The sequence below is a fragment of the Narcine bancroftii genome, chromosome 3 (assembly GCF_036971445.1).
Source record: "Narcine bancroftii isolate sNarBan1 chromosome 3, sNarBan1.hap1, whole genome shotgun sequence".
In the NCBI taxonomy this organism is placed as follows: Eukaryota; Metazoa; Chordata; class Chondrichthyes; order Torpediniformes; family Narcinidae; genus Narcine; species Narcine bancroftii.
In genome coordinates, this window is record NC_091471.1 from 360,619,042 (window position 1) to 360,640,710 (window position 21,669).

Genomic DNA, 21,669 nt, shown 5'->3' on the forward strand with positions numbered 1-21,669 from the left:
TTTTAAAGCTCGAGTCTCATGGGATAAAGAGTTTATATTCACCTGCCTGCTGAAGTTATTGTATATTCCAGACAAGGTTTTTCTACTCAGCCACATGAGATTTCTTGAGATACTGGGCAGGCAAAGATGTACTCTAGTTCATAGGGAAATGGATGCTGAGACTAAATTGGCAACAAACTATCAATTGCCGCATGCATATGATCAATGAAACTCAACCACTCTTTAATACTTTATTGAGACATTTCCCAAATGAACCATCAAGAAAGTCCATGCGAGGCCTGCAACTGTTCTGGTCGTTTTGTGGGCATGCACTCATTAACAGCAGAGAAGAAATCTTCAAGCTAATTTCAAGTAGATCTCTTACAGCTTCAGAAGGGAAAGTTTTTTATGACTAGAATCGCAGAAGTAATTATCATATTCTCATCAACTGCATCATCCAGTATCTCCATTACAACCTGTTATAGACAGCAAAAGAAAAATCATCCTGAGTTTGAGGTTCAAGATGATATCCAGCAGCCCCTGTAATTAAACCTTGTGACAAACAGAGACATTTGTCTGAAGTTGTGCACCACAGAAAATAAGCTCAATGTGATCAATATTTGTACCAGGGATTATAGAAATCAGTGTGCAGATCCTGGCGTTGAGTGCAAAATATGAACATGCTGGAGATGATCAGTGAAAGGTAACCAACGTTTCAGGCCTGGGCCCTTCGTATTTGTACTGTATTCCTTTGGTTAGGTTTCTAGATTTTGTATTTGCTTTAACCAGTGCTGAAACAAACACAGAAAATACAGAGATTCAAGACACTTCTGCCGCAAAATATCACTGCTCAGGGAGGGAGAGAAATGGGACTGCACTGGGATTGAGAATGTAATGGGGAGTTTGCTAATAATGAAGGGGTGAAGTGTGTTGCAGGAGCTGCCAAAGGAGAGGTGGGACCAGGCAAGGAGAAAATGATGGTGAAGCCCAGTGGGGTAGAAATGGAGGACATAGTGATAGAGGCTGGGAGGTGATAAATGTAGACAAACAAGGGCAAATTATAGAATGTGATAAGAAAAAGAAAGGTGATGTGAAATGAGAAGGGAGGGATAGTGGGCAGATGGAAAAGTAGAGGGAGAGGAAATAGGGGATCCAGCGGGAGGAGATGGGCAGATGGATCCACAGTAGGAAAGAAACATCCAAGAGAGGACTTTAGGGGGTGGTTTGGAAGGAAGGGTGTGAATGGACCTGGCTGGAGAAGTAGAAAGGAACCAAGAGGGTATGGGTTCCCTGAAACTGGAGAATTCAAATACTCATGCTGTTGGGGAAATATCCTCCTGCAAAGGCAATGACTGGCATGAGGTCACAAAGTTTAAATGTGTGACCTTTAACCTGTACAGGATATGAACCAGAGACCAGCGTGCTGAGTGTTTGTTGGCTATTTTGCATGAATATCCTGCCTGCAGCACAGAATAATATGGCCCACCTTCTGCAATATCTACATTTACAATACTTCACACCCTGCCAATGCAATGCCAAGACAACTGAACCAATCCTTTGTGGATTTTACAAAATCAAGCACAGCATAACACAAATGTTAGAATTGCAGCTTCCTTACAAATGTGATCTTCAGTAATATGCACAAAAAATAAATCACATTTCAGCAAGTGTCAGCTGCAAATTCTTTGGCAAGAAGGATATCAATGTGACACCAAAAAGGCTGTCACGTGGACCCGTTCAGTGTTGCTGTATCCCCATCTGCACAAAACAAGGCATTTTTAGTTCTGACATACATACGCCTACAGAACTGTGCTTGGATCCAAAGGCGCTCTGTAAAGCTTGCTGCAGTTTAATACCCAATCCGAGGGGTTGAAGCTTCTTCCAAAACTCTTGGTCACACAATAACAAGTTGGCTTCGGGAGAAATAGCAGTGCATTCCCTTGATCTGGTTTATGGTTTTGTGTAAACTGGCTTCAGGAAAACGAGCAACATGATAACTTCAACTTGGTGCTGGAGTAACAACCACAGGGTTTATTTTTCAATACTTCATGTGCAAATAAGAAGCTGATCTCCCCGACGGCTTTAAAAAAATCATGCTGCATCACACCTGCAAAATGAGTTGAAAACTAGTAAGCTGTAAAAACAAACTGTGCATCAAAATCTATCTGGACCTAATCTGCAACTTATCAAGCAGGACCACACCAAAAGCTGAGAGGACATGAGCTTTGGAGGTGGGGGGTAGCGGCTGAACTGGTGGAAGGGGGTTGCAGACCGAAACAGATGGAGTTTACTGATCCCACGGGGACAAGGAAAGGTCTGAGAGAGCTTCTCCACAATCAAATGGAAGCCATATGATACGAAGTCACAAGCTGCTGTGCAAATCATAGAGACCTGCAATTGAGTGCTCAGTATAAGCGATGAAACAGAAAGTCTGCAGACGCTGTGATTGCAGTAAAGACACAAAAATGCTGGGGAAATCTCCGCAGGTCTCACAACATCCAAGAGAGGTAGAGATATACAAAGGAGAACTTGTTCAGGGTAGGCATCTCCTGATGAAAGGCTCAGGCCCGAAACATTGGTTATTCAGTAAAATCCCCGGTATCCGGAATTCAAGCAACCAGCAATTTTTTTTAAAACGAGGAGATAAATAAACAAACTTAAAATAAATTTAAAAATTTAAATTGTGAAAGTAAATGTTCTCTGAAGCAACACACAACCCCTTGGTGAAGATGGGGGCAAACATTCAGCCAGCAGAGCGTCCCAGTTGCGCCCCGCCTGCAGCCGCTATTTGAATAAATTTTCAATGAAGTTGCATTTGAATAATATGGCAGCGCCCAGGAGTCGGCCGATGCCGCTCACTGCTGGGGTGACTTTCCCAGAGTATCTCCCTTCCCTGCTTAGTAAGAGTCTTTATCTTTATTAGTATTAAGGCTTTTCCTGTAAACTTTGGGGGGAGGGTGGTTAATTACGACAGCGCAATGCACCAGCAACTGGAGTTCAAATTTAAATTTTGTAAACTACTAGAATTACCTGATTAAAGTGAACTTTTCCATAATAAGGACAATTCTGATTTTTTTTCAAATTACTTTACATTTTGCACTGCTATAATGTTCTGTACTTAATGAAGATGTATTATTTTGTCATTGCAAGAGCGAGTGTCGGGAACCGTAAAATGTGCACATTTGGCATCCATAATACTGGAGATCTTTACCTCCCACGGACGCTGCAAGAGCTGCAAAGTTCCTCCCGTGTTTTTCTGTGATTACTCAGTATGACCAGTGCTGTTTGGGTGTAACAAAACATAAATGCAATGCGTCAATCCATATTCATGCAGGGAATTTCTGCTAATAACCAGCATTCAAAGAGTTCCAGATGCAGTCTCATATCCTGCACAAATCATGGGTGATGCAACAGCTTCATATGACTTCAGATCCATTACGTATTTTAGGTTCGGAGGGAAAGAAAATTGCAGCAAAGTTCACAAAAACTGAATTCCTTAACACAACTAAAGTATGGGGATAGAATATTTGGGTTCTTGGATCATGTCATTCAGATTACTCATTAACAAATTGTGAATGAGAAGATCTGCAGTGCCATAATCAAGGAGATTATCTGATGCCACCTGCGCAATTATGATTGCAAATGGTTTACTCTCAGATTGACGGACCATATACTTGAGGTAATTCAATATTGTTAATCAGCACCTGCCAAAAATGTTGGTGTTTACATCATTTCCCTTCAAGAAAAATCTCCCGTTTCCCACCATGGTGATGATCTTGGAATTTTATCAAAGCCAAGCCTTTATCAAGCCCGAAATGATGGTTGTGAGTCTTTATTTTTGCTACACACAAATACCTGCTGAGTTTCCCCAACTTTGCGTTTTTACTTCAAAGCCACTGAGGCTTTCGTACCTTACTCCTTGTTCAGCTGAAAGGTAGAGAGATCGACAGTGGATTACTCCTGTACACCGTTTTCAATCTTTGCACATTGCCCACCAACAGGCCTGATCCAAATCTTCACGAAGTTCTCCTTCGTTCTGCCTTCCAATGGAGGATGCATCAATAATGAGTCGCAGAAGTTTGTTTGTTGACGGAGCCAGAACGTGAGTCAGTTGCACCACATAACAATAAAAGATGAAAGCAAATTCAGCTTTCAAATAAAGAGCTTGTATTACCTCATGGATCTGCAAACTGGGAGGCACGAGCTGTGTGTGTGTTGGGGGGGGGGGGGGGGGTGGGGGAGTGAAGCAGGGGAGTGGGAAAGTTCAAAATGGGAGCTTGGGAGGTGAGCCAGCAATAATAATTCACAGTTGTAGCTGAGTTTTAATAAATTGGAGTAAAAGATTGCAGGAAATAGGTTGGGAGCAAAAAGGGGCAGGGAGGTGAGAGGACAGGAAAAATACATCTTCTCTGCAGCGGACTGCAGCAATGCTTAAGAATTTCTGTCATTTTGGAGGAGATCCACATGGCTCGGAATGTATTAGTCCGAGTAGCCTGCCATATTTCTCCAAACCGTGAAACCCTCTCTAATGATCGTAAAGCTCAGGCGCGCAGGCTCAAGCGTGTCATAAAGAGGCCATCTCATGATTTAGTGCGTGCACTGCCCAACTGACGTCCACATGAACACTGGAGGGAAATAGACAAGAAATTTGGCCTGGAACCTTACGAGAGACCCCACTGTCTCTAGATTGAAAAGCAAATGGAGATGAGGAAGGGGGCAATTCTACAAAGAAGCAGCAGCCAGATGCCAATATCCATGGAATACTGCCCCTTTAAGTAATTTGTGATGTGCTGTGCCTTTGCCAAGCAGGTAGTTTTGAAGCAAACTGCCCAAGATTGGTTGACTGAAACTGCCCATGATTGGTTGACTGAACTTTCTGTGTAGTGTAGCCAAATTCTTCCCGAGATCCAAGATAATGTTCAGTTCCGAAAATGCTGAAACAAGTACTTTCCACTCTGCCTTGCTGTTTAACAATGCATCACCTGCTGAGGTCAGTGCGGCACGATCGAGGCACTTCTGTGGCTTGAGACACATGCACAAAAGCAATATGGGGAGTAATTCACACAAGCAAGTACAAACTGCTCCTTTTAATCTTCCTTCCCTCCCTCTGCGTCCTTTTATTTGGGTCTTTTGTGCATCTGAGGAGAAGTCCCACCGTGTGTGTGCTGTTCAAGAGCTGCCTTAATCCTGTACTACATGACTAAACCTGCCTGAATGGTGAGCACCAAGGTGAAAGTCAAAGGTGTCACAGGATTAAAAGGCCTCCTTTTGTGAAAGGCCACCTACAAATCAAAATAAGCTACACACACACACACACACACACACACACACACACACACACACACACACACACACACACAGCAAATTACAGAGATGACAAATTAATCCCTCAATTTTTGCTTCAGAAATGAAAATGTTCAGCCTTTGTAAAAGTAATCTCTTTGGCAGATTCCAAGCCTTTCATCTGGTCCAAACTTTAATGTATCGGTGTGCACTTGATCAAAGGTTGCAAGTACAAAACTAATTTGCCAAAAATTAGTTGCTAAGGAATTCCCTCACTGTGGTAAACAAAATATCTTTGATTAAAATATCCAAACAAAAGCAGGTCATCCTTCTAGTTTAGTAAAGGATGACAACCAAAGTATTCAAGAACCCACTCCAACAGTCATATTTATAGGTTCCAAATATACCTCACCAGGGACAATTAAAGAAAAGTACAGATGGTATTTGCTTCCTCAGTGGGGCAATGCTGGCACGGTCACATCGACCATCCAGTTCATTCTTATTGTTGTAGTCAGCAATTTCTTTTACTCCGTGGGCCGTTGGCCACTTCTGTAGAAGGTTAGGATGACTCGTAGTGTGACAAAGTTCAGCGGGCTAACACAATAATATAAATTAAGAGTCAAGGGTTGATCAGAGCATTGCTCGTATATTTATCACACGAGTAACCATTGACAGTGTAATTCCATTCAGGACATTGAATGGGGTGCAAAATTAATGATTTTTCAAGTGATCTCAGCAGGCATAGATTCAGAAAGGACAAACCAGTGTCAACATAGGTGTCTTTCTCAGGAACCCAGTCTATACAATATACACTGGACTAGCAGTTACAATGCAAATGCAAACTCAGTCTCTAAAACCCAGGGGTGACAATATGATTTGTTTCTTCTCTTCTTTGTATTAGATTCAGATTTTAGATGTCTTGTCAGAGTAATGCATTACATCACATCCCATTTCTTTTACCTGCAGGTGAGGCAGAATTACCACTTAATGGTCATGCAAAAAAAACTGTAAACAAACTAATTGTGCAATACAGAAAAAGAAAAAAATCAATAAGGTACGAGACAGTCCTTAAATGAGTCCTTGATTGAGTATGCTGGTGGAGGAGTAGCAATTGTTTCTGAACCTGCTGCTGTGGGTCTTGTGGCACCTATACCTCTTTCCTGATGGTAGCAGCGTGTACTGGGTGATGCGGCTCATTGAGGATTGCTGCTACTCTCCGAGGGCACGTTCTCAATGGTGGGGGAGGTTTTGCCTGTTATGTCCTGGGCTGTGTCCACTATTATTTTTTTTTGAAGGGCTGCTTCCATTTGCAAAATCTTGTCACTAAAAAACAAATAGGAAAAGCTTCTGTACACCAAAAGCCCAAAAGGGGGAGAGTGAAACTGAAACATTTCATGAGGGAAGGAAAAAAAGATGCAAGTTGAACAACAGGAGAGAGGGAACAATGGTGCAGCTAGGAAAGTTGTGGATGACCAATTCCAATGATCTAGGTCAATTTTGTCTTCTCGGACTGTTTGCTGTCTCGCCTACTCTCCTCCCCCACCTACTCGGTTTTCCTCTCATATCACAAAGACATCACATCACAAAAACATCCTGGTGCAGGTTTTCTAAAACATTTTTTTCCTTTCATTAACATGCCACCTGAAGTAATTCCTATGCCATAGGTGCTCTGTGTTATGTGAATGGAAAGAAACAGTTTGAAAACTACTGTTTTAATCATACCTAACTGACTCGTTATGTACACAGTTTCATAACTCCAAAGGAAATGGGCCAATAACAATTTTTCTCAAGCAAAATATTTCAGTAACAATTGGGTCTAGAGCAGTGATTCTCATCTTTCCCTTCCCACTCACATCCCACCTTAAGCAATCCCTTACTAATCACAGAGCATCGATGGGATAGGGAAATACTGAAGTTGGGATGTGAGTGGAAAGATAAAGTTTGGTAAACCCTGTCCTAGTGAAGAGGTTAAATTACCCCCAGGGTGCAGGTGAATGGTGGAATGGGATGGGTTGATGCGCTTGTTAAAGAGTTGAACAGCACACATCCCACCTCATTCACGTTGACCATGAAGGCCATCTCTGCTGGGCCCTTCACCAGCCTGAGGCCCATATCTGGCTACTCCTTTCCTTTCAAAATCTCAGCCCAAATGCACCTTAAATTCAGATTTAAGGTGCATTAATGAATCCCAGCATCCCCTAGGCCTTCTTAACTATCCTATCAACCTGTGTGGTCACTTTGAGGGATGTATGAATTTGAACCTCAAGGTCCCTCTGTTCATCCACACTCTTAAGTAACCGACCATTAACCCTGTACCCAGCCTTCTGGTTTGTCCTTCCAAAATGCATCACCTCACACTTATCCGGATTGAACTCCATCTGCCATTTTTCTGCCCAACTCTTCATCCTGTTCATATCCTCCTGTAACCTTCGACGCCCTTCAGCTCCATCCACAACTCCTCCAACCTGCGTGCCATCCACAAACTAACTGACCCATCCTTCTGCCTCTTCATCCAAAGACCAGGGGTCCCAGAACAAATCCTTGCAGCACTCCACTAGGCACCGACCTCCAAGCAGAATACTTTCCTTCCACGACTACTCTCTGCTTTCTTCCTATAAACCAGTTTTTTATTCCACTGATCCTGTGCCCTCATGACTTTCCCACATTCTTTGGCTTGGCTTCGCGGACGAAGATTTATGGAGGGGGTAAAAAGTCCACGTCAGCTGCAGGCTCGCTTGTGGCTGACAAGTCCGATGCGGGACAGGCAGACACGGTTGCAGCGGAAAATTGGTGGGTTGGGGTTGGGTGTTGGGTTTTTCCTCCTTTGCCTTTTGTCAGTGAGGTGGGCTCTGCGGTCTTCTTCAAAGGAGGTTGCTGCCCGCCAAACTGTGAGGCGCCAAGATGCACGGTTTGAGGCGTTATCAGCCCACTGGCGGTGGTCAATGTGGCAGGCACCAAGAGATTTCTTTAGGCAGTCCTTGTACCTTTTCTTTGGTGCACCTCTGTCACGATGGCCAGTGGAGAGCTCGCCATATAACACGATCTTGGGAAGGCGATGGTCCTCCATTCTGGAGACGTGACCCATCCAGCGCAGTATGGATGTAACTTTCCCACATGGGGAACTGTCAAATGCCTTGCTCAGATCTATATAGACCACATCAACCACCCTACCCTTATTAATTTATTTTGTTACCTCCTCAAAAAAGCTCAATTAGACTTATGTGGCATGACCTTGCTGACTATCCTGGAGTAGACTGTCCTTCTCCAAATGCTCAAAGATCCCGTCCTTAAGAATCCTCTCCATTAGTTTGCGCACCACTGACTCAAGACTCACCGGTCTATAATTCCCAGGATTCTCCCTGTTTTTTTTTTAAAAAGCAAGGGGTCTACATTTGCCATTCTCCAGCACTTCCCCTGCAGCCAAAGAGAATTCAAAGATCACAGCAACTGCCCCAGCTAACTCCTCTCTCACTTTTCACAGCAGCCTGGGGTTTATCACGTCTGGCCCCGGGGACTTATCATTCTTCCTGTCCCATGTAACCACTGTTCTCTGTGAAAAATTTGGCTCCTTTAATTTCGCCCCTTTGACCTGAAACTTGTGCTCTCCAGATTTAGACTCCACCTTGGGAAAAGACCATCTACCCCATTTATGTCCTCACAATCTCATCCAGCTTTTCTGATTTCCCCTTGTAAGTAAAACCGTCCATTCCAGGCTACATCCTGGTTGATCTCTTCTGCACTCTTTCTATTGCTCCCTGCATGTGGTGATTAGAACCAAACCCAATACTCCAAGTGATGTTTTGTGCATCTACAAGGTGACATCCTAACTCCATATCTGACATGCCTGGACCCATGAACAAGCACCATGAGGTTCAGGAACAGCTGCTACCCCTCCACCATCAGACTCCTCACAACAAACTCAGTCATGGGCTCATTTAAGGACTTATTTTTGCACTTTTTAAAAATTTCTTTTTCTCTCTATATTGCACTGTTTGTTTACATTTCTTTATTTGCTTTCGTGGGTACAGTTTTTTAGCACTGCCAATAAATGGTGATTCTGCCTTGCCTGCAGGAAAAAGAATCTCAGGGTTTTACGTGATGTGATGTCACGTATGTACTCTGATAATAGATCTGAAATCAAATGCCTTCTTCACCAAATGATTCAGCCTTGTCGTCAACATGGAAGGAAGAATCACGGGATGAGTGCAGGATCAGTGGAAATGAGTCCTGTCTGGTTGCTGTGAAGTCAGTAAGATTCCATGCTGGACAATTGACATTTTGCAGGCTCCCTTTTATTCATATTAGATACAACACCTCATTATTTCCACATGCATTTTAGTCAAGCACATTTCAGCTACTGCATGGGGAACCCTTTTCCACCTCCCCCACCCTATTTGAGAACAACAGTGACTGAAAAGAAATTGTCAGGCTGCAGAGGTGAAACGAACATTGAGCGAGCAATCGTAACACCTTTTCCAACTTCAACCTCTTCCTGACAGGAACATCGTATACTTTCAGAGTGAAGCATTTATAGTTGGAAGTCTAATAATGGTGGCTATAGGAGCAGCCTGCAATGAGAAATCACACATGGCGTGTGAAGCAAAACAATGGAAACCAACCAACCCACTACAGTCAGTCATGGTCATTCTTTCAGAGTTGAAGGAGTTAATATTCACCAAGCTCAATAAACACAATAAGTGGGACACTGAAGAAGATTTTTTTTTAAATCACCTGCAATGAAGCTTTGCACTAACAGAGAGAGTTCTCTGCTGTTTTTGGAGGGACCAAGGTGTGTGCTTATCTCAACCAGACAACCTAATAAAACACTACCATCCTGTCAACATTTTTCCCTCAGGTCTTGCTTCATGAAAAGAATCAGAGGAGCTCAGATTCATCAATAAAATGGCCACTCCCTTTTGTGGGTACAGTGCTGTTTAATATTTAATTAAAGTTCACAAAGAAGTGGCTTCCACCACATAGTCAGCACACCGAAAGAATTTACAGTGAGACTGCTTTGAGGGAGTGACTCTTGTATCTTTTGGGAAAACATTCCTTAAATACTTCAGGTGCTGTGGTTCCTTTGCAAATCAAATATGGTTTTTTTAAAACATATAACTGACCAGAAGGCCAAAAGTTCCGATCTCACCGCTCATTTATGCTAAATACCCGAGGTGCAGTATTTTCGGTCGACGTGGGACGCCACTGCATCAATGTCGACCATGACATATAACCTACGTTCAACATACAGCATCACGCGTCATCAGTTACGTCCCATTCATTAGCCTATTGCTGCCAAACGCCTGCAGTTGTGTTCAGACTGCAGGCGTTCCTTGAAATTCTCAAGGGGTCCAGGAGGTAAAATATAATTCCCGATATTTTACCTCCAGGACCTTTTACACAGACTGCTTTCTGGAATTTTGGGGACAATTTTCTGGAAAGCAGCAACTGTAAAAAAAAAAGATGTTAGAGAATCGTACAAAAGTTTCTGCACTTTATTCAATGTACATTGGTTGGTCAACAGTGTCACAGTCACATGGCAAACCTTTCTGAATTAAAACTTTGTGATAAATTACATTTGCAGATCATCATTAAATGGCCCGCACTGCATTGGAAAGGCTTTAACCTTTTGTCATCCAGTTCCAATGGAAATGGATAGAGCAATGCACTGCTTGGGGAAGCATCTCAGTCTTACTTTACTCAGAGGTCACTGCTTCTGAATAGAACTGTGTCTGTATTGTCTAGGGCAGCTATTTTCAATGGGGGCCCTGCGGGCCACAGCATATTTAAGTAAAAATCTCTTCACCTCATGTAACATAAATATTTCTTATGTTTTTTTTTCATGTTGTCAGTTGGAGAAAAGAACAGAAGACACCAAAACTTGACTGTTTCCCATAAACCAGAGTCCTTAAGGGGGCCAGAGCCAAAAAAAGGTAGAGAATGGATGGTCAAGTGACTGATTCACACTTATCTAAATATATCTTAGGCTTACCAACTTATGCCAAGACCAAATCTCAACAGGGAACAAGAGGAGAGGCAGATGAGGGGGAATGTGTTTGCAGACAAATCCTTCATTTCATTTAAAAAATCTCCACTGTGCTGGAAAATGGCTATTTTAAATTCCAGGCTTTTTTTTGGCATGGCTAAATATCAGAAATTCTGGACAGCTCCATTCAGATCCAAGTAGGTGCCCATATGAAGTGGTCACAAGTGGTTACCGGCAAGTTCTGCAACATCCCTGCATAACCCTGACTGGTAATAGAACACTCATCCTCCAGGAAGTGACTGTGACTTGATCTTTCTCGGCAGGCCTAGTGTGAAATTTGGGAGGTGTTATGTCACTCATGCACCCCATCAACCCCATCCCAAACTTGCCCTTTCCTCTAGCTCAGGGGTTTTCAGATTTTTTTTTCTTTCCACATTAAGTAATCCCTTACTAACAACAGAGGCTTAAGGATTACTTAAGGTGGTATGTGCGTGGAAAGAAAAAATTTGAAAACCACTGTTTTCGACCCACTGTCGAGCTGCTCAGTGACATCCAATGAACTTAATGGTATGTTGGGCTCTTTAGAGCCATCAAGTGCATCATAGCAACAACACGTCGTAGCACTTCACACAGTGCTATCACGGACAACTCCGCGGCAATGAAAGAAAGCATCTGACAAAGCAAAACAATAGTTCTGAATAACCAGTTTGTTCCAGCCTCACAGCAAGTGCCTGGTCTGTGACTGTGGAAATTGGGCAATATTTTCTTTTCATTCTTGCATAATTTGCAGTAGCTTTCTTTTTTGCATTATGTGAGCTGGCCAGCGTAGCACACCCCAGCATACTCACGAACAGGAATCGGCCTCGTGAGCTCCAGGCCATATTCTGACAGGTGTACGGCAAGTTGGAGATTATGGTGAGACCACTCCTGGTGCAGAACATGCGGTTCCAATCTCCATTTAAAGTGAGAACACATAGTAAAGATGCACGAGAATTATTTCTTGGATTAAGATGGCAGGCAAGAATAAGCAGAAATATGCTTGTGCTCTCCTGAGCTTGGAAAATAAGGGATAACCTTATTTAAATCCTCGATGAAGGGCTCAGGCCTGAAACGTCGGCAATATACCTTTGTCTCCTAAAGATGCTGAAAAGACCGGCCGAGTTCCTCCAACATTTTGGTGTGTCTTTACTACAATCACAGCATCTGCAGACTTCAATGTTTCACTCCCCCTAACCTCATCAAAGCATAAGGGTAAGTAGAATAGATGTTGTGAGATTATCTCCCCTTCATACAGCGATGAAAGAATACAGCAGGATATAGAGTAGAATGTCCAAATCCTTTTCCCAAACATTTCGCATACAGCAGAAGAATTTTTAAAGTGAGGAGCAAGTGCTTAAAAAGATGTGCAGGACATGTTTTTGTCTGATGTAGTGTGGCCAGTGCCTAGAACAGGCTGCCTGGGATAACGAAAGATAGAATAGTCAGGTTTTTGAGGTTTCTGGATAGAAACATGAGCATGCAGTGAATAAAAAGATACCTATCATGTGTGAACAGCAGAGTCTTGGCTTAATTTGGACATTATGTTCCGCTCAATCATTGTTGACTGTCCCCACGTATCTATGTATCCCAAAGTATCCCATATACCTTGATGAAGGTCTCAAGCCTGAAACATTGGTTATCTACTGTATATACCCCCTCCATAAATCTTCGTCCGCGAAGCCAAGCCAAAGATACTCATGTAATTGGCAAATTTTTTGGACCAACTTTTCTGGGTCATATTGGGGGGGGGGGGGGGGGGGGGGGCGGAGGCGGGAATCGTCTTTTACATGGGTCATACAAAAACACCTGATTTTTGGGCCAAAAAAAGGGGAGAGTCAACTATTACATGGTACTGATAATTACACGAGTATATGTAACGGGTTTGCATAAGATGTAGAAGTAGAGACGACTCACAGAACTGTTTTCCAGCATTCATTCGCTCCTTTTTTGAAGACAAAATAATATAACCATTGTCTTCTGTTTTCTCCATTTTCTCCCCTAGCAAGGTAATAACAGTGTGAGCATTATTTTCCTCAACTACATAGAGATCTTTTGTTTAATATTTCAATATGTACTCAACTCAGTGTACACTGTATTAGCCAAGAGCTTTTAAGATTTGCCCAGTAAAATATTTTGCATTTTAAAATCCTTTCAAACTATATAAAAAGGAACTGTGTGTGTGTGTATATATTTATACATATATATATATATATATATATGTAAAAAGTGAAAACAGTGATATCTGGTGGGCAAGTTAAAATTGCATAGAGAAAATAACTGGCCACAATCATGCATTTAAGAAAAGCCTGTCCCTTTTTTCTCCTAAGCTTGCAAAATAACACTGTGAATTTACACTCTGAAATTTCAGAAAAGCTATGTTGATCACCTGACCAGCACATGGTAATAGATCACAACACCAGTAAGATAAAAACATCCATGAAACTTATATTAATGGTTAAAACAATATAAAACTAACTGTAAAACATAATAATATTAGTAATGAATAATATACATTAAGATTGATGACATAACCAATTTATTTTCCAAGGAAAACATTTAAAATAGTCCAGGAGAAATCTTTTCACCCACTTACCCTGAGCAAATAGAACATCAGTGTGAAAGACAGGAAGGGAGGGTCTTAGGAAGTGCACAGGAGGTGGGCTCTGCCGAACTCATTCCTACTGGAAACATTATTAAAATGACAGTAAATATAAGCAACATTGAGATAACATTCACGAATATAGAATGTAGAATAGAAATTATTAAAACCAATTTTTAACTCTGTTAGATATACACGGTATCTAATCTTTGTTCCATAAAGTACACGGTTTGACTTTCTGAGTTTTTCCAGCATTATGTTTTCACCCAAGCTGTCCTGTCCTCTGTTCAATGTTCAATGTTCTACAATATTTGCATATCCCTGACTGCAAAGATAAAGAACCTCTCCTTTATGAAGTGTGAGACGACTATCAATTTCTTCTCAGTAAGGTTCATGAATTTTACAAATCTCCAACCCTGGCAGCTTCATCGTTAAGTTTGGACAATGCTGAGATCCATAGATCCTTGAAGAAGAGGAGCATTAAATGGAATTGAGCAGGAAAGAGAAGTTGAGGCCAAGGATTAGACCAGCTATTGCTAACTAAATGGTAAAGGAAAATTGAGGAGCTGCTGGCCCTGTTTCCATTTATTACCTTCCCATGCTCAGCTAATGCTGACATGCCAAGTGTCATCAAAAACCCATTTCATTATCATGGGTCACAAAATATCGCTGCAATTATTCAGAAGTGCACACGTGATTTCTAAGCCGATGAGTCGATTAACAAGAGTGAAAGCAGTCTTAGGGCACTGTGATAAAAGATGGAATTACGTCTGGCATTAAAATCAAAATCATACCAAGATTTATAGAAGATTATAGTTTATGTCTCCACCACCTGCTTTGAGTTTATTTGAATTTAATTTGCATTCAACTCCAGATTAAAAAAATTATGGGTATGGGTCAATCGAAGGAAAGGTGTATCCAAGAAGTAAACAAAATAGAAATCTTATGATGGAAACAAATGACATAGTTGACATAATCTATTGTCCATTGCAGTGCGAGCAACCAGAGTTCAAATCCAGCTCTGGAATGTGTACGTTCTCTCCGGGTCTGTGTGAGTTGCCTCCAGATGCCCTCCCTCCGTTCAAAAAAAAAATGTACTGGACTTGTCAGTCAATTGGGTGACATGGCTCATAAGCTGAAACAGCTTGTTATCCATGGTGTATATCCAAATTTTAAAAGTGAATTTAAAATTTAAATTACAAAATTATTACTTTGCACGTTTTCATCAGGGGAAAGAATACAGTCAGAAAAGACTGTAGTGCAAGGGTTAAGTTACAAATTGCGCGTTTTATCAATGTTCTGGAGCACTGAGTTAGAGACACAAGATCAAATCCCACCAATAGCAACTGGGAATTTAAATTCAATTAAGGTAATTAAATGAATCTGGAATTTAAAAGAAGAAAAGGTCTCAGTAACCATGAAGCTATTAGGTTGTCATGAAAGCCCATCTGGTTCACTAATGTTCTCTCGGGTCTGGCCTAAATGAAACTCCAAAGCCATCAATGTGGTTAACTCAGAAATGTCTTGGCAGCTCAACCACATCCTGTGAGAGAATGCCACATAAAAACAAATAAAAACAAAATCAGTTCACGAGGAGGCAATAGAAACAATGACAAAATTATACGAGAGAAGGAAATCCTTAAAATGTTGGCAACGTATAAAAGTAATGTGCCTGAGAATTCAGCACTGGTTGACAGAACTAAGCTTGTTATACTGTTGGGGCTTCAGTATTTTTTTAAATGTAAGAGCGCAGGTAGAAGCCCACTCTGGCCACTGAAATTGGTGCTGCCCAACTACACCCAATGAACCTACCAACCCAGTTTGTTTTGGATGGTGAGAGGAAACCGGAGCCCCTGGGGAAAACCCACGCAGGTCATGTGAGGAGAATGTACAAACTCCTTGCAGACAGCACCGGATTTGAACTAAGATCTCCAATATTCTAACAGTTTTGTGCTAACTGTGTAGCTTATGCATTGAAGTTAATACAGTAGAATGATTTTCAGGAGTACAATATCACATTTTATGCTATTAACTCTGGATGAATGTCAAGGCAGTGATATTGCAGAAAGAATCTGAATTTTAAATTTAGATTTTAAATTAGGACAGGTAACAGGCCCTTTTGACTTGTGAAGCCATGCCACCCAATTGACCTACAACCCCCTGGCACGTTTTGAACAGTGGGAGGAAACTTATGCAGACACGGGGAGAACATACAAGCTTTTTTCAGACAGCGGCAGATTCAAGCCCAGGTCGCTGGTGCTCTAAAATGTGGCGCTAACTATGCTGCCCCTCTCCCTTTTGTCCATATCTGATACCATTCCCATCTCCCTTCTCTGTATTCACCTGATAATATTGGTGACCAAAACTAATTGCAAATCAGTTTTACTGTTTGTGTCACCTTAAATAAAATTCAAAAAAAATAACCAGATCTGTGTTATGTACAATGCAGAAGACCATTAGGCATATGTATCCCAGCTTGTAAGAGTTTAACCTCCACAGATCCTCCTCCTTTGCAGGTCTCAATCTGTGGATTTATAGGTCTCAGCTCCTCCAGTGTTTCTCCAGGCACATTTTCTCCAACACACAATAGCAGCAACAAAAAAAATAAATCAATCCATCTGGCCCAGGTGGTTTGACTATTCCTTTGCCAAGTGATTCCAAGATGAGTAGGTCCAGTCAGCCGGCCCAAGGTCATTGTGCCAAGGTCAGCTTGGCCATCCTTTCTGTGAATCACAGCTTCTTTCTTTGGGAGTTGGTTGGCCACAATGGTTTCAAGAACTCACTAAAACAGTTTGACTTAGTCGGGGTTTCGCAGGTAAACCTACTAGCCTGAACTATCAGGAGGTGCAGAGTGCCATCGGCATCTGGGTTATCCAGAATTTGGCCATAATTAGCACGTGCAAAGCTATTCTTGGATTTTCAACTGGACAACACCAGGATTAGGAGATCCAAGAGTGAATAAACCAAAAGCAAACCCCCACCCCTCTCCCCCATCTATTTACCAAAGAAATCAATTTGAAAATGTCTGATTTATGAACAACCGGTAGTTACGAGCCAACAGCTGGCTGGAAGGAGAATAACATCTACTACGAGTTTGAGTGGAGCTCGCTTTCCATTGGCTTGCTGCCCCATCGACTGTCAGGCAGCCGGCAATGATCATCTGCTTTCAGGCTGCGCAGCACATGGCCTGGGCAGAGCAGCGGGCGGGCGAGGGGAGGGAGGGAAGGTGGAGAAGAAGAAGCAGTGTGCATCATGCCAATGCCTCCAGTACCATCATGGTTCAGCCCTGCAGAATGGCAGCCTGGCCTTAAAGTGCGATATCACCACCGAGGAGGGGAGGGGCGGAGGGGGAAGCGAGTGAAGGAGCTGGTGGTGGATTGGAAGGAGCCAAGATGGGGGTGGGTCGTGGGGTCGGAGGCATTGCCATCTCTCCATCGTGTTCTCCTTTGAGGGTTAACTTTTAATCTTGATCTTATGACCGTATGTAGATACTTTTATTATTACGTACTTGTGGTGAATGTCTGCCAAGTTGCCCGTCTCCCCTCTGGCGAGCCTTGCTGTACTAACATTGGCTGTGCGTTATCTCTACTGTTAAGGACACTCCCCTTGGGTATAACTGTATATGCACCTATTGTCTTTCATTATTGTACCATGAGTTTCTGCTAATAAAAGTCATGATTATTGTTTGACCACATCGTCTTTGTCTACTTCATCAAATGGCACTTCAGTACTATTACCTATGTTATTATTTTGTACTGTATTATTTGTTTAAGATGGTTTAGTGTATTGGGAAGTGTTTCACATGCATATAAAGGTAAAATATATACTTAGATAAACATTTGACATGCTAAATAAGGACTGTACCTGATCCAACTAGCATATAAATTCGAATACCTGGGGACTGCCTGTAATCCTTTCATTCTCTCCCTTTGGTCTAACTCCAATGCCATTGCAGTCTCTCTTCACTGCATCCATTCATCCTACGATATGATGACCAAAACCAAGTTTGAATTTAGACATACAGCACAGTGACATGCCCTTTTGGCCCATGAGCCTGTGGCACCCAATCACACTCAATTGACCTACAACCCTCGGTAAGTTCCTGTGGAGGGTGGGAGGAAATGGGAGCCCCCAGGAAAAGCCCACGCAGACACAGAGAGAAAGTACAGATTCCTTACAGAGTGCGATCTAAACCTCAGACCTGATCGCGGGCGCTGTAACAGTGTCGCACTTGCTGGACAAAGTGGCGACCCTCTGTCTTCCTTACGGTAGACAAAGTTAAAGAATTTCATGCACGTTACATTCTAAATGTAGTATTACGTGACAATAATGGGACGTTTAACTTTTTACCACAACGCTAACCATGGCCCCCCTAATGTAATACTATAGTTGTACCCACTCACTAACATACTTCCTAAATACATCTAATTGCTGTTCCAGAGGAGAAAGGAAAAAAAATTATATGGCAAAAATAATGGCAAGACTCAGCACAATCTTCAAAAGTTGTGCTTCATGTGGCTCCCCAACTCCTTTGCAGAGCTCCCTGTCGACTGGAAAATAGTGCAGATTGAGTTTAAAGTAGCTGTTGAGTCTTACATCCCCTTGAAATTATGACCATGATATTCCCTTATCAGGCAAAAAACAACCATCTAGCAGATCAGCCAAGTCACAAGGCAAACAAGGTGAAGTTGGCTCTCTCTCTCTGTCTGCCATAACACCTCCAATGCAGAGAGAGACTATTTTTAAAATGTTTATCCATGAAATACCAAACCCCTGAGACAAGTAGGAAATCCTCAATCAAAGGAAGGAGGAAGCTTATTTGGAATGCGCTGCCGATAATCATTTGGGATTTTATTCCTCCGGGCAGTTAAGCAATCAAATAAATCCAGTTTCTGTCATAGCTCCAGGCCTGCAAATCCAATCTGAATATGTCAAATTCTATCACTACACATACCTACATTCCACACGGAGGTGTCTTCGCGCTTGAAGAACTAAAACCAAAGAGAATTATTTGGCAGATCGGCAAAACCACTTGCAGCTTTGGAATTTAGCAAGTTAGCATATGGCTCCCGGATGAACTGTGGGAATCTCATTTCAAGGAAGCACAGGTCATCTCACAGTGGAAAGCAAGATTTCTAGCCCTGTGATTTTGGAAGAAGCATCCTGACTTCTGGAAATGGATAGTTAATGTTTTTACTCAACCCATTTCCCCCGCCACCCCCACCACCTCCCTCAAATTAAACAAGTAGTGTCAAGAGTGATGAAAAAAAATAGCACAAACATTGGAATACTGGACAGAATGTTCTATCAGTCTTCCCAGACTATTTAACAACTTGGAACTACTGCAAATTGGTCAACATTCCCATTAACCTCCACTTAAAGGTCAAAGGTAAAGGTTCCATTATTGTCACGTCATGCATTTATAATGTAACATCCATGAAATTCTTTAACTTTTGTCTCCTGTAAAGGAGATAGAGAGTTGCCACTTTGCCCAACACCCCTCAAAGAAACCTATAACACGTGGTGTTCCTGGGCATTCTCCCGTCCAAGTACTGACCAGGAGCTGAGCCTGCTTAGCTTCCAAGGAACAATCTCAGGCAAATTCAGGCTATTAGGCTTCATGTTCTGGTTGCAGCAAGCAACCGATTTAGGTTTTCAGCTTTATCTCCGCCAACAATGCCAACGCCCTTGTAAGTAGTCTGGAAATCTTAATTCGATGTGAAAAAAGAAAAAATGGGAACAGGCCTTATGTCCCTTAAGTATGCTCTACCATGGGGTAATCCTCCTCATTCACTTCACCTTCCCCATGAACTTAGATTCAACGCCTAAAGTGTAACGATATCAGTCTTGAATATGGAAACACAAGAGACTTCAGATGCTGTAATCTGGAGTAAAGTGAAGAGCTGCTTGAGCTAATGTTGATTTTCCATCTCCGAATTTAACAGTGCCCATGCTTGATGAAAGTACAACTTGGTCACGACCTTGTTTCCAGCAAATTCACGGCACAGATCCTGGGATATGGCCAATGGATATGGACCTTGAAGCTGGTGAATGACTCGCAGTACAGACATACCAATCCTCTTCATTCTTCCAATCCAGTTACTTCTTTGATCAAGAATAGTCACTGGCTGCACTAGAAAGCCACTTCACATTTTGACCATGGTCTCACTAAAATGTGTCTTCAGGTTTAGTGCATCTTTTGTTGATAGCACTTTGCTGAGCTTCTTAATGTAAAATTCTCTGCTCAAATTGGCAGTCAACAGTTATAAGTTCATGTCAATATCTCGAGGCCTATATTTTGCACTTTAAATTTTAATTGTGGAACTCCTCCTCTTAGTAGCTTTTGGTTTGTCGGGTAGATCCACCATTGAAATATGACATTACTAACACTACTCTGGATTGTCGACCGAGGTAAAGTCCATATGAAAATCAAAAAATGTCGTTGCGGGAAATTAGAAGTAAAATAAAAACATCTGAGGAAAGTGAACATTTCAGGTGGGAATACTCTTTATCAGAACAGAAGCCATTTGTCCTTCCTTCCCCCACCACCCCCCCCCCCCCCACAACCCGCTCTTTTAAACAGAATATGTGATATAGATGACCAATGTTACATCAGGGAGCATTTCTTCCCTTTCCTTTCCTTCCATGCTCATTGCTGTGGCTTGAGGATACCACTGGAGCGCCTGCCATGCTCACTGCCATTTGCCTGAGCATGGTATAATGCAGCATCCAAATGTCTTACGGTTTCAGGAAACCATCAACATGGTCAATTTGAATCATTTAACAGGGTAGAAGCAATATTTTGGTTCAACTGCACACAAACGTCCCATACAACCTCATGAAGGCTCTAAAATTGCACCATTCTGCACTTATTCTGCAAAACCACCTGTAATCACTTGATCTCTTTTCAATTTTATGCAACCATTGACAGTGTCTGCAATCTCACTTATCACCTCATGGAATAAAATCTTTTGCTTTGTGTGGCACCACGAGGTCTGTCAAAGTTGCATATGCAAGTGCGCCATTCTAGATCGGCAACATTGCTTCTTTGTTCTGCTCGCAAGCTTTGTATTGAACAGCACATTTTTTTTTGCCTTTCACCAAAGTTCAAAAATATTGTTTGAGCTGAAGAACAAACTTCAGCATTCCATGTTAAATCGAATGGCCTCAAGCCCCTCATCAGACATGTGAAAGATCCTGATATGGCTTGACTTGTTCTGAGTTGCATTGTTCCCATGTTATCAGTTACAAGGTTCATAAAACACCCACTGCCATTTAATTGTCCTGTACTTGAGCCCACTCTGAAATCTTGTACATCGAAGATGCCATGATGCTCTCTATCACTGCAAAAGCACAATTGGTTAATGCTTTTGTAATTTTGTATACTTTAATTTCTTTGTTCTTCTGTCACCAGTAGAACACAGACACCCATGTGGATACCTCACCTCAGCTGGAGTAAAGTCAAGTTTATTGTCATCTGATTGCACAAGTACATCCTGACGAAACAGCTTTCTCCGGTCCTCAGTGCAAAGCACGCAGACACACGACCAAACATAGTACACATACAGACAAACAATACATATGCAGGACAGCTATTCAAATATACACATAAATAAATATTGCTTCATGAATACGAGAGTCTCGTATGGTCAGTGTGAGCAGTTCTTTTGGTCGTTCAGCATTCTCACTGCCCATTGGAAGAAGCTGATCCTCAGCCTGGTGGTGCTGGTTCTGATACTCCTGTATCGCTTTCATGACAAGACCAGCTGAAAGATGGTGTATGCAG

General features: G+C 42.1%; 1 long non-coding RNA gene across 11 annotated transcripts in view; it reads right to left on the reverse strand.

Moving 5' to 3' along the window:
* Positions 1-21,669, reverse strand: part of LOC138759500 (uncharacterized) — a 245,767-nt gene that overhangs the window by 8,350 nt on the left and 215,748 nt on the right. For 9 of the 11 annotated variants that reach the window (XR_011354878.1, XR_011354877.1, XR_011354880.1 and 6 more), the window contains 2 exons: positions 13,878-13,965; positions 13,199-13,282 (listed from right to left, as the gene is read on the reverse strand). This is a non-coding gene — a long non-coding RNA (uncharacterized lncRNA). Of the gene's footprint in view, positions 1-13,198; positions 13,283-13,877; positions 13,966-17,777; positions 17,851-21,669 lie in introns of those variants that run through there. The other 2 variants (XR_011354887.1, XR_011354886.1) reach the window with 2 other exon arrangements.